General features: G+C 39.8%; 1 non-coding gene across 1 annotated transcript; it reads right to left on the bottom strand.

Annotated features, from left to right (window-relative positions):
* Nucleotides 1-19551: 19551 nt before the first annotated feature.
* On the bottom strand, nucleotides 19552-19714 carry LOC127215247 (U1 spliceosomal RNA). The gene has a single exon (XR_007833933.1). It is a non-coding gene; the product is annotated as a U1 spliceosomal RNA (small nuclear RNA).
* Nucleotides 19715-20071: the final 357 nt, after the last annotated feature.

Raw genomic sequence — 20071 nt, 5'->3', positions numbered from 1 at the left:
GGGCAAAGACCGCACCGCAACCGGAGCCCAGCTTGGGACCGCCCCGGGGCTGGCCTTGCCCGCCCGTTGTCCCCGCCCCGCTGGCGCCGGGTCCTACCAGCAGACTCCCTCACCTCTCTCCAGGCGTCCACCTGCTGCCACCCTACACCCCCGAAAAAAGTCTGGGCTGGAGGATGGGAATGCAAAGAGTTTCCAGGAAGAATCAGAGAGATTGGGACCCATCCCGGTAGAGAGAAAAAAATGAAGGAAGGAATTTAAGTGCAGACTGGAAGGGGCTTGGGGGTGCGGGGGTAAGAATCGGACGCGCGCGTGCGCGCATGTACGCACACCACACACACACACACACACACACACACACACACACACACACAGAGGCACCCATGGAAACTGCACAGTCTTCATCCCTGGCTGTGGACTTAGCTCAGCCAGAGCACCTAACAATACTTGCAAAGAAGGCACAGATCACACATACACACACTCCCCTTTCTTCAAGTCTTGCCTCCTGGGGGCGTGGGGACATGTGCCTGTTTAGGAACTTTCCCTCTGGGTTTGGTTTGGTTTGATTTGGTTGTGAAGGAATGGCTTCTGCTTACACATCGGAAAAATAGGTCAGGGTCTTTGAGTCTCTGTGCCCTGATTGTTTAACTTCTGGCCATGGGCATGTTCATTGAAAGTCTTATTTGGTTTGTTTGTCTTTGAACACAACACTCCTGCATTCCAGATGCTCGGTACTCATACTGAGGATAAATTAGATCCCTCATTTGTTTAGGTACACATTATCATGTGTACATAAAGCAAATTCTAGCTTCACTTAAAAAAAAAAAGTACAAGGGAAGGAATACAGATAAAGCATCCTTGCTCTGGGTTTGGAGATGCTCAGGCCAATTGTACTACTCATTCTCTCCATGCGTGTTAGATGTCAGCCTGGGGTGTGTGCATGAAACTTCCACATCATAGTCCATCATTCAGGAAGTCAGGATAGGAACTCAAACAGGGCAGGGACCTGGAGGCAGGAGCTGATGCAGAGGCCATGGAGGAATGCTGCATTCAGTTTTGCCCCTCAGGACTCGCTCAGTTTGCTATCTGCTTCCTGTGAACACAGGACCACCAGTCCAGGGATGGCCCCACCCACAATGGGCTGGGCCTTCCCATCAATCACTAAGGAAATTACTTAGAGGCCCACCTCCAATGTGATTTTATGGAGGCATTTTCTCAATTGGGGTTCCCTCCTCTCAGATAACTTTAGCTTGGTCAAATTGACAAGAAGTGTGTGTGTGTGTGTGTGTGTGTGTCCTGTACAACATCTCTAAGTTCTGTAAGAATCAAGCACATTTCTTTTTGAAAACCAAATCACATTTATATGAACTAAATTATCTAGTTTAGAGCTTAAGTTGTGAAAATTTTCAAGATACTGAAACTAGAGCTCCAATTTAGAGATGAAATAAAATTTTGCAGCATGGGAAATACCAATATTCATATTTTACTTCTTTATACCTGTATTGAAAAGTAACAGTGACCGTGCAAGTTCCAGGGATAATCTGCCCAGATTTCCTATAGCACCCAGTACATATGAGTGCACCCAGTCTATGTGCTTGTTTTCCTTTACGGGGTGATGGTTCCTTGGCTGCTGCATTACCTAGCACACACACAGGCAGGAGAGAGACACTTAATGAGAACCCATAGGAAGACCAAATCTAAGCATCTCTTAGTTACTCTTGGAGAGTCCTATTAACTATGTAGTCTACCCAGGGTGAGTATGAGTGGAAATTGTGATGGATTGTTATACTCTGTATGGGCATTAAGGCAAAATATGAACCCACACATGAATATACAACAGAGAAAAATGTTAGTTGGTTTCATGAAGATCATTCAATGTGAAATTACTTTTTTTCTGAGAAGAAAATAGACGTTAGTGATAATATTCAGTGTTAACATTATCAAGTAAATGATGAAACTGAAACTACATAAACTGTTGGAAAAAATATAAAACAATTTTACAAATAATTCACAGGCAACGAGATAGTTATTCAAAGTTATGTGTATTAAATATACACTTAACAGTGGGTATATGCATGTGTCATTTGACACAACAATTCATACTAACTGTGTTGATTGGAGTGCAGTGATGGGATGCGTTTCTACAAGTTTAATTGAAAGATCAGCTTGACAATATGATTTTTTATAAAAAGAGGTTCTTGCCTTTTGTCTGTCATGACTGGCGCTACTTCTCAAGGCTCTGATACTTGAGAGATGTTAAAAACCAATGTAGTCATCTTGCGCTTAGTTGAACACACAGAAAACTATCAGCATAATTCTTACTCAAGAGACATACTCTACTTTGCTCTGAAAGAGCCCAGTAATTTAAGACAAAATAGAAAATTGTGTCATGTTTCCTTTGTAAGTACCTGAGTTTCCTAGATCAAAAACCTCTTCTCAACTCATTTGGAAGTCAATTGCTGTATTAATGTCTGCCTTAAATTTATAAGGAAATTAGAAGGAGGCCTGAGGTATGGCTCAGGGGCTGCTTAGTGTGAATAGCCAGGCTTAGTCCTTAACAATAGAAAAAAAAAAAAGTTGAGGGTAGAATAAGTAAGTCTTAAATCCATTAAAACTTGGTATATATTGGAGAAGAGAATGAAATCAAAGGCAAAAGAGGGTACAAGCTCATTTTTAAGCTATTGGTTTCGTAAGAATGAAGTGTGTTTTTTATATAGAAAACTCTGAAAAGCATAAGTAAGAAAATAAACTTTAAAAACCTGAAAAATCTATCATCCAAACCTAAGCGTGTATACATTCCTGGACCTTGACACCAGGACCGGTTACATTGAAACATCCCAGGAACAGCCCATTGGGCAAAAACGTGCCAAGAAACAAGTGAATTAATTTTGTGAAGACTCCATTCAAAATAAACAGAGTGACTGGAAATCTCGAATGGGCTTATTTTCCTCCCACGTGTCACTGGAACACGTGGATAGGGAGAGAGAGGGAGAGAGGGAGAGGGGGAGAGAGAGCGAGAGAGAGAGAGAGAGAGAGAGAGAGAGAGAGAGGAAAGAAAGTGGAACAATAAAGACAGAAAAGAAGGAAGGGAGGGAGAAAGGGAGAGAGGAAGGAAAGAAGGAAGGAAGATAGAAAGATAGATAGATACATACATACATATATACATGCATGCATAGATAGATAGATAGATAGATAGATAGATAGATAGATAGATAGATAGATAGCTATCATGTGAGATCCTACATTCAGCCAGATTGCTCATTCTTAAAATGAGTCACTTTTGCACACTTTTCATTCAGGAACTTAAAGTTCAATATTTGTGTTGACTTTCCTCTTGTGATGATACACAGCTTGACATCAGACAGTGTGACTGAACCCAAGCTGAACTTCCTCACCACCCCCAACCTCTGTTGCTAATGTATATTTATATTGCTACATTAGTCAACTACACAGAGTTGGTTGAGGGTGGGGAGAAGGGAAAGCCAGCACACAGGCAGGTGGGGGCAAGCCAATCCAAAATCTCTTGGTATACACTAGGAGGGTCTGAAATAGTTCACTTCTTGGGAGGATCACAGTTTTTCCTGTCTCCTTGTATCTAAGGTATAACAATAATACTAAATATTTATAAATTTCCTGTCTCCTGGGGAGCGCAAAGAAAAATATTTATGTAAGTGTTCAGCAGTTCTCCAACTCCAGAATAGGAAATTTGAAGTATTTTGACACTTGACTCTATGTAACTAAGCTGTGTTGTGGGTAGGTGACTAGTTCAAATTCATACTGAGTCGGTGGTTTAAAAAAAAAAAAGACTGAAATAGAAATGTAATATCTCCCTGGCTACATACATTATTTAGCTGTCCACTCATCTCCAATGGAAACAATAATAAAATATAAAGCCACCAGGTTATGGCCTTGGAGCATTCAGTAGGGCTGATACTTTCCTCATGAGCAAGAAGCTGCCTGGGTTGATGGTGTATTCATCTCAGGGATGCTACGACTGACAGCAGAGATGCACAGGGAAAACATGAGAACCAATTGCACTGGCTTCTACTACTGGGTCTAGAGGTGACTTTGACATGGGTGCCAGTTGACAGTAGAAATCATTCCTAGAGTTCTGCCTGCTGGAAGCCATAGAATGCAAACCACTGCAGGCAAAACATACACTTTAGTGTTACCTATGAGCCATGCACAAAAAGTCAACTGCTTTAACTTTAAAAGGCTGTGGGATAGCGAGGGGGTGTAGCAAGAGCAAAATTTCTTTTACTATGTTTTACTACCATTATCTGTTAGAATTTCCTTTTAAAAGGATGCATGGTGACCTCAGAAGTATGTTAGGGGGGAAAAAACTGAGTTCTACTGAATATGCAGCTGTATTAACATGAAGCCATTCTAAAAGGCTGTCCTGGAGCCCAGGGAGGGCAAGCCTTCCAACTGTGCTTTTATGAGAATGATCCTTAACATTAGGGAACTGCCTATATTCTTGATTTGTTAGATCTCACTTCTGAGGGGACCAGACAACTCCAGCTGTCAACAACTTCAGGAAGAGAGGCAGGCGAGAGGTAGTAAAAGGACTGAGTGAGTTACAGCTTTGCATAGAACCACAGAATTATTTTCCCCATACTCTTGAAAATAAAGGAAATGAATCCAATGGAAATGTGAATTCTTCCAGACTACAGTTTCAAAAGTAAATGGGCAGGAAAATGGGTTGTCAGACACAATCGACAAGGCTTGCTCCTCCACATCCTCCCTTTAAAGGACACTCTTGAGTCTCTCCAGTACACCATTGGCAGTGGTTTCACAGTTTGGAGGAGACTTGCAGTAGAGAGTAGAGAGGAAGATGTCATAGTGTAGGCATCATTTTTCACCCAAGCCTATAACTCCCTACACATCACCCTTCCTGCTCGACACTTTTATACTCCTGTGGCCATCAAGTTAAAGAAAAGCATGCATTCTGTCAAAATGGGATAATGATGTTGACTCAAAGTTGAATGCAAATTTAACTACACACTCACAATGACAGGCAGGTTCAGAATAACTGACTTGATTCCAAATTTCCATAATGTGGTTTTAGAAAATTTACTGAAATCTGTACTGTAGTGAAATAGTATACTATAATCTGTATTGTAATAAAAGAAGAACACCAAGACCAGAAATATAAAACTAAATTTTAATATCCGAAAGCTAAATTGAAGTCATTGTGGCCATTACCAAGAATAATAAACAGTGAATAAAGTTTCCTCTGAAGAGGAAAAACTAGAATTAAGCATTTATCTCCATATGGAAAATGACAGATTTAGGGCATATTTGGGGAATGAGTGTTGAGACTTTGAAGCCCTCTCGACACAGGGACTAGAAAACTATGAGTGCCAATTTCTCATGTTGCAAGACTTTATTTCATAACTAAGTCTAATCTCTAGTCTCTCTCTCTCTTTCTCTCTCTCTCTCTCTCTCTCTCTCTCTCTCTCTCTCTCTCTCTCTCTGTAATTTCTACTCTTTAAGATCCAAGCTAGATAACTGTCTTTGGATAAATATAGTTTGGTTTTCAAAATGAACCATTTCTTTTCCTTTATATAAATATAGAATATAATTTCAAATAATCTGATTCAACATCACAATTGTAATAGGCTGTGCTAGTTGTATCTGAGAATGGAAACCCAAGTTTGAGAAAATACATGTATTGGTTAAATCAATGATTGATATAGTGGCAGTGCTCAGCCCAGTGAGGATGGGGCCATCCCTGAGCAGATGGTCCTAGGTTATATAATAGCAAGCCATGGAGAGCAAGACAGGAAGCAGCGTTCCTCTATGGACTCTGCCTTGGATCCTAACTGCAGGTTGCTGCCTTTTGACTTCCTTTGCTGATGAACTGCATTGTGGAAGTCAAATAACACCTTTCTTCCCCGAGATGTTTTTGTAATTGTGTTTTATAGAAACCTTTAGTAAAGCCTGGGCCAGATAGTCACTTTCACTTTGCTTAAAGCAATATTTGCCCAGATGGGGGGGGATCTATCCAGACCCCAGGCTATTCAAGATAACTTCAAACAGCAGGAAAGCATTGGGAGTCTCACCAGCAAAGCAGAGCCTGGGGAGTCTAGGTTGGGAAAAACTTACTCCACGCAGTCCCTTCCTCTTCTCCACTCTTTCTCTTCTATCACATGTATGGGAAGTTAATACATGATCAAGACAATCCAACACTTGCCCTAATGCGTGGGAAATAAGATTCACTGGGACTCAGTGTAGGTTGAGGGAGATTTATTTCGGGAGAATTCACTTACACATGAAACAGATGACCACCATGGTTCCGCTCCACGGATGCCAACCTGCCACCCGGATGCTCTCCGAAAGCCGACCAGGAAGCAAAAGCAGGAGCTGGGGCCCTGGACCCCTGACCTAGCCTTCCCTGGCTTGTCCACACCTGTGCCCACGCCCCCAACGGGCGTGATCAGTGCAAGAGATGCGGGCGGGCCGGTGGATACCTCTCCATTGCACCAGAAGCAAAAAGAACTGCTAGGAGGAGGTGAAAGGAGCCAGTTACCGTTTAGTACTTAGTGTAAAACAGCAGCAACAGCAATTCAGAGTCTTCCGGTGCAATACTTACACTTCGTGGGAAGCAACTGGAGAAGAAACAATTTTCCAAATGCTGTAAGAACAGAAAGATCATCTCTCCATTGTGAAGGAAGAATTTTCCTACAATGCTGTTTATTAGACTTCTCCACTGCTACCTTTCTTAAAACGGTTTCATATTTCTCATCAAATAACTGTATCGACACTATGATTGTTGCATACAGATTAAGTAAGCAAGAAAGGACCAATCTGCTACCGGTATTTGGAGCTATCCTTAATATAAGTTTTTAGGATTTTATGTGGTTACTGAATTCCCGTGGGTGTGGACATCAATTAATCACATGGCAACGGAAATAAAATAGTCAAAGTGAAAAAGTCATGATGGGAAAAGTGAAGAGCAGAAATGAGTAAAGCTGAAAAGAGTCTCTCTCCCCCTTCCTACACACACACACAGAGAGAGAGAGAGAGAGAGAGAGAGAGAGAGAGAGAGAGAGAGAGAGAGAGGGAGGGAGGGAGGAAGGGAGAGAGAGAGAGGGAGAGAACTAATTCAGTCATTCTTTCTAAGGAACATGCTACTGCTGACTATTTTCTTCTCTTTTGGCTGTTAGGAATAGGAAAACTGAACATTGTTGATAATTCAAACTTTGCACAGCATAAGCTGAGAGAGGATACATCATAAGATATAACTTATAAACAAAAGAAATCCAGGTCTGTTTTTCAAGTATGTAATCACTGCTTAGAAGTCACAGCAGCAAAACATTATGGAGAAAATTGCCAGGATCAGATGTTTTTAAATTATGTGTTTATCATGTGACCCGCAGTGACATCAGAAGGCAAAGGCATTTTAGTTCATTCAAACCATAACTGCAGTTATGCCTTAACCCATCACTGGCTACAATAGATTTCGAAATTCTATTGTGTTATAGTTGCCTGATTATATTAACTGTGCATTCTCTGTGTCATTTCCTTATGTACACATGGCCTACTTTGACCACACCCACTCCTTACCCACCTTGCTTGCTCGCTTTTCTCCTCCCTCCCCATTCTATCATCTTTCCCCTAAATGCATGTCGTCTGAACATCTAATTCAAAAAAGAAAAAAAAATCTTCATTTTAGTTGACCTGATTGATAAGGCTTTATTATTGATATTTATATAGCAGGACCAATAAATAAGAAAAATCAAACCTAAAACAATCAAAATATATTCCCTGAGATATAACCAGGAAATCCACTTTACTTTTATATCTCCAATACTATTAAAGAGCCTTTCCCCCCATAGCAGAAGCAAGATTTTATTTTGGAAAAAGAGTCACTTTTGTAAGATTTATTCGTGTACAGAATATTAGATGCATACATTTTCAAGGTAGGGGCTTTGAGTTGATGTGTGGGAACTGCTCTTTTTGCGTCCCACAAAGAGGAAGCCAAATGATCGACACAGGCATATGAGTGCCTGCTCCCATACTCCCTTCTTGTTGAATTCATGTAGAAATGTGTACATCAGTCAGTGTAGGTCCTGCGGAAATAATGAGTAGCTTAAAGAACATTGACCTTAACACTTTAATGAATGGTGAGCAAGGAAAATTAGCATCAGAGCTGGATGTTACTTCAAGATGGCAAGGTCCGACAAATAGAAATCCTTAAAGCATAGATAATAACTAACAGGGAAGATGAGCTTTTTAATATGGAGAAATTTCTGGAAACAGCTAACAGAGCCCAGTCTGTGAGTCTCTGCACTGCCTAAGGACAAGAAAAGTAAGAACTAGAAAGTAGTAGGTGAAATTCCTCTGACCAGGTCAGAGGATTGAGACGTGTATAAAAACAGGAGGGGCAAGGCTAACAGAATTTCAGAATCCTGCCAGCGTGAATCTGCTGGCCTCAACCCCATGAGCTCCACTTCCCATGGTATTCCACTTCAAGGTAACTCTATTCACTGTGGTTGATACCCTTCTTGGCCATTTTATGGAATTTTGCCACTAACACAATGCAACTAGTGGTTCCAGCAGGAGACATAACTCACCTTGTGTGTGTTTCCCAACATATTTCTGCACAACTGATGAACATGTATGAGGGAGACAATGGTGCAGCCTGAAAAGGGGTTAAAGACTAAAATGGAAAAGGACCATGTATGTGGGTAGTACATGCCTCAGATGTATGAGAAATCTCTGTGGTTCTGACTGTAAGAAAGAGCTCTATCTAACAACCTCAGCTATGGAAATATTTTAAAAATCATAATAAAGTCAAAAAGCATTGTGATTTTTGTAGAAAAGAAAATTTTAAATTAAGATATATTACTCCAGCACTTAAATAAGAAACATTACCAATAGACATTATATAATAAAAATTATTTTAACATATCAGTTCTATGAATAGCTACCAGGATTTGCAAATTTCTGTATTTGTGTGCAGCGGATTTTTAAATTATTAAAACAATCTTCTTTTACATACCAATCCCAGTTCCCTCTCCCTGCCATCTTCCCACTCCCTCCATCTCCCCATTCCACCCCCCCATCCACTACTCAGAAAGGGTGAGGCCTCCCATAGGGAATCATCAAAATCTGTCACATCATTTGGTGGGCAGCTGATTTTCACATGGGAGAGATCTTCTACATGGACATTTTTAGAAAATAAGTCACACTGACAGCTCTGTAAATGACACTTTCTTGATTCATTGAAACTGATTCTTTCGTGTTTTGTTTGTTTGAAAACACACACATTTTTTTCACTTATCTTGCATCCCATGAAGTTACTTAGCTCATTGATTTACCAATATTTCTGAAAATCTGCCATGTACCTTTGGATAACCTTGAGATACAGTGCTGAACAAAACTCATCTTAGCCTTACATGGTTCTTACATTCTAGTCCTTAAGTGACTTTAAAAGCATTGGATGTGGGCAGTTGAGTGGTGGTGGTGCACACCTTTAATCCCAGCACTTGGGAAGCCAGCCTGAGCTGTAGAGGGAGTTCCTGGGCAACCAAGGCCACACAGAGAACCCCTATCTCGAGTGCCCCACTACCCCCAAAAAGAAACATGAGCCATCACACTCATGCATCTTTAAGCCAAAATAGCTCAGTTGGGATATTGTTAGAATGAAAAAGTATTGGAGAAAAAAATATAGCTGTTCACAAACCTGACAACACTTCCCATTTAAATATAGGACAAATTTTTCTTTACTATTAAACACCTTTAAAGATTTTACTCACATATAGCCAGGCGTGGTGGTGCATTCCAGTAATTTCAGGCATGGAAGACTGGTACTCAAGATCAGCATTAGCTATGTAGCCAGTTCAGGTCAGTTTGGAAGATGTGAAATATCTCTGTCTTCCTGTCTCTATCTCTTTCTGTCTCTCTATCTCATATCTCTCTATCTCTCTCTACCTACTTATCATCTATCTATATCTATCTATTTTTCTATTTGTCTTCTATTTATCTGGCCTACTTTTTTTTTCTTTAATTTTAAGCTCTTCAAAACAAAAGTATAAAGTGAGGTCTCCACTCTCCTAAATAAACTGTTGAATTGTTTTTGTCATGTAGTAAGAATTATCAGAACTAAAACAAAAGGAAAAACTGTGGGGAAGAGCATTTTCATAAAATAAAACTTCATCAAGATACTCTTCATGGAGCCAAGACACAAAGTCTTAAGCAGCAAAAGTCATGCACTTGGGCTCTAAAGAAACAAATAGAAAAGTGTTCACCAACCTCAGAAATAGCTGTGTGTTTTGCTATTTGTTATCTCAAAACACAGCTGTTTAACTTATCAAGTTAAATGAATTGGTAAGCAAATTCAGCTGAGCAAATGATTGTTTGGGTATATGTGAAGCACTTTATCATTAGCCATTGGGGAATTAGAAATAGTCTCAGCTTCTTTCCTAGATTTACTCAAGTGGACGCACATGCTTGTGTTCACTGTCATTCTGTAAGCCTCATTACTTCACCTTCACCTCCCAACATCATTTCCTGTACAGCCTACATCACACTGCAGGCATGAGCCAGCACATGTTTTATGGACTAGCTGGATCTTCCTAGAAAACACACACATCAATAGCATCTGACTAAAATCAATTAAACCCATTCTTTTTTTACAATAGTCATTGAGTCTGCATTTAAAACCAGAACCTTATATTTTAAGACTGAAACTTAAACTTTTCCTTCTAAGTGTTGCTCAATATGTATTGATCATTTGTATAATATATGTGAAGACAGAGACTGATCATTGCCACTTACGCTTTTCCTTCCCTTCTTATATTATACTTCTCTCTCTCTCTCTCTCTCTCTCTCTCTCTCTCTCTCTCTCTCTCTCTCCCTCACCCTCCTTCTGCTGATTTTTTTCTTTCCCTTTTCCTTTCTTTCTCTAGGTCTCCAGAGGCAGGTAACCCTTTAAGTGACAGCACATTTAGGGCAGGTTGAATATGAGCGCTGGGACAGGGGAGTGAATTAATGGAACCGAGCCTCGGCCCTGCCACCTACAGTTTCCACAACTTTAATTAAGTTAGTTAATTTCTCTGTGCCGCATCGTTATCCCTTGTAAAATGTGGGTAAAACTCAAGAGACTTTTAGGAAAACATAAACTTATCCGCAAAATCCTCAGAGTCTGGCACTAGGAAATAATATGTAAGCATGTAGTCAATTAAATCAATAAATAACCCTAAAGACAAATTCATATTCACTTCCAGAAATAGTTTCCCTAGAACAGAGGCACAGAAAGTTCCTGAAGGCATCAGGTTTTTTCATTGACACATACTACTCCCTTTCTTGCACAACAAATACATTGTTTCAAGAAGCTGAAGTGACTCCTTTTGATCTGCTGAATTCACATTTGTTCAAGTCCCATAAAGTGTCCACTGCTACTGTTGCACAGGTCATTCTGAGAGGCGGGGCTTCTTCTGAAATTAGATGGAGTAAGAGATGAATGTACCAAGAGTACCTAAAGATGCAAGAAAAAATATTTACAAGTGCTACAACTAAAAACATTCAGAGTCCTGTTAACCTTGGCTGGCTCCTGTCACACGGCTAGAAGAGAAATGGCCCTTTCCTGTGTCATTAGCCATAAATACAGAGGTGAAGAGTTGCCCAGTGGATAACATCAAAAGGGAAGGGAAAGTGTGATGGGCCAAGGGGCCCCACCCATTCCCCATGGGTCAGCAAGATTTTCCAGTGTGCTAACCAAATCTGCAGCTTTGATGCTAAGTGTGAATTTTTTCACTGGCTTTATAAAAAAGTCACTCCTGGGTACCAACTAAGAAATCATTTAAGTTACGTACCAGATGTCTCATGAGCCACGAGACTGCTGTGTGGGATCCTTGAATAAGGCCTCCTCAGACTGGCAGACTCCCCTGCGGGCTTTGACATCACTCACAAAACACTCACCCTCTATGCTCTGCATCAAACTGACCTTTGACCAAATGGAAAGATCTAGTTCCTGAGAGTTCTGAGATAGCTATTCATTAGCAAGGAAGTGAAAACACAAGTCTGAAGGAATCATCTGAAACTAGTCAGCCATCCTGAGACTTTAAAGTGTGTATTTTCGTTTCTTTAATGCAGATTTATATGTCCCTATTCAGTGTCTTACTCTTTCAGACATAGTGAAAGAAATGGTCAAATGTGGAGACATAGAGTAAAGTTTTTATTTAAATGTGTCAATGGGAGAACAGCAGGCTCTCATGACCAGAAGTTTATTCTCTGTGTGACAGAAGAGAGGGCTTCTGGGGAGCTATTCTGGTGACTGTCATTCTTCAGCAAGCAAAGGTAGCCACTGAACTTACCCCAACTTCACCTATTTCTAAGCAGGAGAGTTTCCAGTGAATTAATTTAAATTACAGAGACTTTCTGGCATACGAGAAGTTGCAGTGAATATGAGCATACCTCCGAATGGAGGTGGCAGGTTGAGTCATCTTTGGGCTTGCTCTACCTGGATTCCCTCCATACCCTAAGCTGACTTTGCAGAGCCTGAAAGAGCAACAAATTCTGGAGAACTATGACACATGTAGAGCAATGCCCACTTGCTCCCCAAAGCTGGGGGTACAGTCTGAACCAGGAGAGGGATGACTTCTTAAATCAATCTCACACTTTCCAAATGATGCATTAGCCTCAGGAATTCCGGGCAGTTCTTCAAGAGATGGTGAGTGGAGAGAACCATTGCAACAGGACAGTCACGAAAACTCAGGGAAAAGACAATCAAAGCCTCACCGCATCCCACTCAGCTGCACCTACAGACTTTTGTCTATTGCAGCCCCAAACTGAAGGCTATTCTTCAGAAAGAGAAACTGATGGGCCCAGAGGCGGCTTTGGGAGAAGGTCTTGGAGGAAGAGGAGAATAAGTGTTGGATGTTATAGATTTGTGCCTAGATTTCTGGGAATGGGATTTAAACCCTGAGGATGGGAGATATAAGACTCTTCACTGGAGGACCCACTCAGCCTGAAGACTGGATTTAGGGCCCCTCACTAAACTGCCCCCTTAGCACCAGGTTTCTCCCTAAGCCCATAGGGGCTCTCTCTATTAAGACATCTTTTTTGTTGTCCTTCCACTGCATCCTCCCTGCCTGGGCCATCTCATTTCCTCCGGTTCTCATCTCCCCTCCCATCCCCCTTACTACCCGACCTGTCCCCAGTAGACATCATCTAATTTCTCTTCCAAGGGTGATCCATGTGTCCCTCTTAGGGTCTTCCTTGTTACCTAGCTTCTCTGGAGCTGTGGACGTTAGTCTGATTATCCTTTGTTTTACATCTAATATCCACTTATCAGTTAATGCATACCATGTTTGTCTTTCCATGTTATGTCACTCAGGATGGTCTTTTCTAGTTCTATCCATTTGCCTTAAAATTTCATGAGGTCATCATTTTTTACCACTGAGTAATACTCCATTGTGTAAGTGTACCATATTTTCCTTATCCATTCTTTGATTGAGGAGGCATCTAGATTGTTTCCAGGTTGGGAACAGAACTAGGTCCTTCATATGTGGGAGACAGTTGTGAAGCTTGAAATATCAGAGGGTCCCCGGGTAGTAGGACCACAATACAAGCCAGGTACACTAGCAAGCTTGTTGAAGTTCATTTCTTAGAGTGAAATGCCATAATCAATGACAATAGGACCACGATGTCCTGGTACGTGACCTAGCTTCTCAGAGCCCATTCCCTATGGTGAAGTGCCATGCTCAGTCTTAATGCACAGGAGAGGAACCGGGCCCTCCCTAAATGTATTGTACCAGACTATGTTGACTCCTCATGGGAGCCCATACCCATGAGTAGGAGTAGATTTGGGGTGGGCTAGTGGGGAGGTGAAAAGAAAAAGAACAAAGCCTGCCCCCTTAGACCTCTAACAGTATGATAACTCTTTTGTGGAAGTTTCTCCCATTCTCCCAGCTCTCGGAGTGGTTTGGAGGAAATCCAGCTACTCTAAAATGAAAGTTAGAGATGAAAAAAACACCAAAACTAACATAAGGAGAGCCATAGAATGTTTTTTTTTTTTTTGACAGAGTGTCTAATATGGTACTGATCAGAAGGAACAGCACTGGCTAGCCCTGCTGTGGAGGTAATCTTTAAGAAGAAACACCCAGTCATTCACAGTTACACAGGATGCTACTTAGACAATTGCACAGGTGCACTTTGTCTCTTCCAGAAGTTTCCTCTTATCTCTGTCTCACTGAGGTCCTTTTATCATAAGTGAGTACTGATCTTGTTATTGAAATGAGCAGACATTCTGTCCAGCTTCACAGGGAACAAATTTATTTCCTCACTTGCCTATGCTATGAATAGGGTATTCCCACTAGATGACCATATTGATTATGTTATTTATTACTAGTGTTTTGTTCTTTCTGTTTGTATTTTTTCTAAACTGAATGATCTTTTTGTATGTGTTTATTTCATTTTTACCCCTTTAACTATTTTGTACAGTTACATTATGTAATTATTTTAATAATTATTAATTCCAAGTTTCTATGGCTTGATTCTGTCGTTTACTATTGCTGTGATTCTCACTCAGAATGCCTTATTTGTTGATGTGTTCTATGATTCTGTGACTTGTTCTCAAGTTTACTATGCAAACACTACATAGGAATCATGGAAGCCATGACTGAAAAACTTCCTCCTTGTGGTCTGAGTGGGAAATGCACCCCATGAGCTCATGTATTTGAACACATGGTCTGCAGTTGGAGACACTGTTTGGCCAGGTTCAGGAAGTCAGCCTTGCTGGAGATTGTACATCAGTGGGGTATGGGGTGAGGGTTTATAGCTTCCCTGCACTTCCAAGTCGCTCTCTTCTTCATGCTTATGGGTAAAGATGTGATCTCTCTGCTTCTTGCTTCTAGCGCCATGCTTTCCCACTTGTCACATCTGCCACCACAATAGACTCTGCCTCTGAAACTATAAGCAAAAATAGACTCTTCTCCCATTAGGTACTTTCAGTCATGGTATTTTATTGCAGCAACAAAAATGATACCAATACTCTACTCCTTCGGAGATGTATCTCAAAGCTACCAACTCAGGACCGCTTTACAAATTTTTTTTTTCGGTTTTTCTTTTGGATTGGAATTTTGGATTCTTCAGGAAGTATCATTACTAACCTAGAGTCATGTGGAAGCCTAACTATGGGTACAAGTCCTTAAGGAACTTTTTCACCTACCAGCATCCAGGGCAGTAAAAATGATAGTTCACTGGGATCTTTTCATGCTATGTGTTTCAAGCCTTCCTTTTTATATGGGTTCTGTATTTTGAGGTTCTTACCACATTGTTTGTTTTGTTCCAAATTATTATCTTTCTAGGCTTATTAATAAGTGATATTATTTGTAAGTTTAATGATATGTTGTCTGTGTTTTAGACCCAAGGTATGGTAATTATTAATTCCATGTTAATTGCTACAGTTTTTTTCCCTAGGCTTTCCATGTTTCTCGAATGCACACCTATCTAGGTATCAATAGTGCATTTGGCTCCAAAGACAGCCTTTAATGTTCTTTTCCAGTTGGCATTCAGATCTTGTGCAGCTCCCTCCAATTTGAATGGCTGACCCCTGTGTCCATTTGGATAATATGGAAATGACAATCTGTTTTCCAAGTTAGGTCATCTTATAGCTTTGCTGTTACCTGGCTCTTATGCTCCTGCTTCTAAAGTTTCAATCTTCCTTTCCCCTTACTCTCCTTCAGATCCCTCCCACAGATTTTTATCATAATTAAAGATAGCAAGAGTTTCAACTGTCTGTATTTTACTAGAGCATATATGTTACAGAGGCATAGATTTTCATCTGATAAGTATGCTGCTATGCTTTGTAACATAAAATAGGGCCTGGAAAATGGTAAGTATCCAATAATGTGTCTAGAATGAGTTAAGTGAGCAGGAGAGATTTTAACATGAGCCTCATTCAGGTTATTGTGATAAGTATCTCTCCTGGGAACTCTGATCAAGCTCCCAAAGATTTCCAGAAAGATCAAGCTCCCCTGCTTTCCAAATTGTGGCTTTATGCACTATACTATCTGTACTTCTCTCAATGCCTATAATGCTCATTGGGTTCTCAGTCACGGAAAATGTTCAGCTATTCGGTTTCCCTGAGTTTCCCCTTTTACTTTGGTTTGTTTGATAATATCTTCTTTGCTTCTTAAATCTTGTTAATATGTAACAGTCACTCCATATTGAAACTAACCCTCTTCAGATCTCTGAACTTAGAAAGGGGCTGAGTCAAATAACTTTTATCAGACTTCAGGATTTCTTCCATAAATTTTTCAAAGCTTTGCATGTAGACACTCTGAATCTCACTATTCATGATAGTCAATAAAAAATTCCATGCAAAATAATACTGGAAATTCCAGGGAGGAAATGAATATAAATAGTTTTAAGGATATTATTCCTTCTTGAATTATGAACCATAGATACTTTTTGTTTTGACATAAATACCACAAAAGGAGTATGTTGATTTGAATGTTCTTCACAAAAAGGAAGGAGGAGGAGAAGAGGAAGAAGAGAAACAAGGAGAAGGAGGAGGAGGAGATGAAGAAGAAATCAAAGCTGTGATTGTTAATTGTTATTCCAAATATTGAAGAATGGAAGAATGTGGGTTACCAAATAAGAATGTAACCTAATTAGACTCATTCCTCGAGCTCCTCTTACAGATTTATGTTGTGCCAGCAGAACATGATCAAAGCATGGCCACTTCTGCATTAAAAGGAATACAAAGGAACAGTTGTTTCAACTTAAGCAATGTGTCTCTTAGAAATACTACTCGGAAATATTTACTTGGACAAAATATGGAAGGGAAGTTATTTCTGGTTCTTTAGAGCATATGGATGTTTGAAGTATACCATAAGACTTCCATTCTACTGACTAAAGTCAGAGCTACACATGGCAAATGAACCAAGCCAATTACACGTGGAATGTTCATTGTTTTAAGGTTAATTCAACTGTCACAGAGATGAAGCACTACAGGAGGAGGACCAACAGGCAAGGAAAATCAGCTGTGTATCTACCAACAGAGGAGAAAATCCTCTGGGGGAATTGTCATGGTCATATGAATATTTAGGGAGAAAGTATTGGCCAATTTCCCATTCTATAATCTTGATGAGATGACCAACATCATTGCCATAAAGTTAAATGAAATCACTATTCATGGAATCCACTACTCATGATTATATACAAAATATCCAAAATTTCCCTTTCTTTGACATAGCTGTGGTGATATTTTTGTGGGGATGTACTCTGAATGATTGCAAACTGTCCCTAGCCTACTAGAGATCTCTGGAGTGTGTGCATTGGCAAATCAGAGCATGTGTGTTGCAACAGAGAAAAGAACACAGAAGGGAACACCTTTCCTCCAAGACTCTTGCTACTCTGAGATTGAGCTGTTAGGGCCCTGTTTCTGGCAATACATGGACCACTTCCAGGGAATTTTTTCAAAACCTATGGGCAAGCCAGTGCATTTATGACTATATATACTATTCCAGTAGATATTCTGGGAAATCAAAACTATATTAATTTAGCATGAGCCAATATTAAAATCTCTATAGATACTAATCAGTGATTACATGGGGGTCACAAATATGACAGCCAGTGATAATTCAAAGATTCAGGTCTCAGAGTTGAGCAAGAAAAGACTGTGTTAATCATTGGACTATTCAGATACTAGTTTGGGAAGGGGCTGTGGACTGCAAAGAATGTGGGAACTTTGTAAAACAAAGATCCATGTGGCACCCTAAGTCCCTATATGAAAATTCCTGAGTATTTCACTTTCTGGACTCCTCCTACAGGACATAATCCTGAGAGGAACTCAACATGTTTTCTTGTTGGGAAATCTTTCCAGTATGAGAAAAGGGAGTTGGTGCTCCATCCAATGCCTAAAAATACCTTATGTCTATTCATAAATACTCTCAATAGATACTTACTCCCAACTCTGCCCCTCTTCTCAGTTGGGACTTGTTATAGTTTGAGTATGAAGTATTCCCACATATTTGTTTTAGGCACTTGATTTTCAGCCACTGTCACTGTTTAGAACAGAGGTTCTCAACCTGTGGGTTACAACCTCTATGAAGGTCAAACAACTAACCCTTTCAAAGAGGTTGCATATCCGATATCCTGCATATCTAATATTTACATTATGATCCATAATAGTAAGTAACAAAATTACAGCTATGAAGTAACAACAAAAATAATTTAATGATTGGAGGTCACTACAAGATGAGGAATTATATTAAAGGGTCACAGCATCAGGAAGGTTGAGAACCACTGGTTTAGAAGACTATGGAGCCTTCAGGTATTGGAGCTTTAGTGGAATAAGCAAATCACTGGGGTCAAGGTTTGTAAGCCAGATCTACTCCCTATCTTGTTTTTGTTTCCTGTTCTCCCAACAAGTGGAGAAGTAAAACATTGTAGCTGCATACTCATGCTACCTGGAGCCTCCAGCTGCCCATACCTTCTCCATCAGGATAGGCTGACTGTAGTTCTTCAAACTGTAAGCCAAAGTAAGTTCTTCCTCTCTTAAGTTGCTACAGGTAGGAATTTTACCACACCCAAGAGAAGAATGGCTAATATGGGAGACATGATTACCGAAGACATTTCTTTGTTGATTATATACCTAAATTATTCTCTCAGAGCTGAAAACAATAAATACTTATCAACTAACTGCAAGTTACTAACTCCACAATTTGGGGGACTGTAAAAAAGCCATGGGTGAAGATGCAAAATATAAGCATGAAATTCAAACTCTAACTAAAACTGTTCTCAGTCTGTTTTACCATTTTGAACAGTTTTATTTACATACATAATGTATTCTGTTGTTCATATTTAATGTCACATAAATTTTCTGTTAGCTACTTGATTCATAGTGTTCTATGGTTTGAACACTACAGACCTGGTATCCTTTTACCTTTGTGTTCACTTGTACAGCCATCTTTCTTCCAAAGAAAGGCTTTGAACTTAAGCATAACATATGTGAGGATTGTGATCATTGCCTGCTGTGAACAGACGCCTCATTTATGCTGTTTATAGTTATTGAACTTTAGGGAAATATGTAATTGAAGGACAGTGATGTGAACAACAACACAATTTACCCGAGTGTTTATAAATCTCTTTAAATTCATGGGAGGAAAACTTCTGGCAGATTATCTTAAATGTAAACAGCAGTGATTTTTTTAATGTCAAAAGTTGCTACTCAGTCAGGTTCTTTGTTCAAATGGAGCCAAATGAAATAATAACTGCCGCTGCACAAAATCATTTTAAATAAAATACAAGGCTGGAAACAGTGAACAGATCCTTTGCTCTCTTCCTTCTAAACTGTACAAACATTTAATAGCTTCTGACATCTTACGTCTGTGTTACGTTGATACTTAACATCTGTCATTTATCAGTGACAATCTTAAATGATATTAGATGTATAATTTACTTGATTAATCTTACTGATTTTCCCCCTGCAGAATATCTTGTCTACCCATCTTCATTTTAGCTCTAATCAACTAGTTCAAATCGGATGTCAAGTAATGCGCACTATTCAAGTTTTTTTTTTTTTTTTTTTTTTTTATGCAGGGGAGAGTAAAAATGCAGTTCCCGACTACCACAAATTATGCAGTCGAGTTTCCTGCATTTGGGGAAATCACAGGGGTGAGCACATCTGGACTGCAATGGATAAACCTTGCCCTGGAAAACCACTTTCATGATCATGGTATCTCCTCTGTCAGGTAATTATGGATTATTAAGTTTTTAAAGAGCAAGTTTTCTAACAGATAAACAAACATGCTGTTCAATGTTTCAAGTTCTGTCTTAAAGAAAATTTATGATATTACACTTGAAATACACACACACACACACACATATAAAATTCTGTTTTGGAGTTATTTATCCTTTAAAAACCATAGCACCACACAACTACCACCAGAAACAAAAAACCAGTTAAAGCAAGTTTTCTTGGCTATCATAATAGAATGTCTGTAAGCATGGCTAAATACAGCAAGAGCCACATACATCTGAAACATCCAAAAGCTTACTTCCAAGGAAACAAAATGAACACAGCAGTGTTATACACAACCTGAACAAATAATGTTAC

This window comes from Phodopus roborovskii, unplaced genomic scaffold (genome assembly GCF_943737965.1).
Source record: "Phodopus roborovskii unplaced genomic scaffold, PHOROB, whole genome shotgun sequence".
Classification (NCBI taxonomy): Eukaryota; Metazoa; Chordata; class Mammalia; order Rodentia; family Cricetidae; genus Phodopus; species Phodopus roborovskii.
This window is presented reverse-complemented; position numbering and strand designations above follow the sequence as displayed.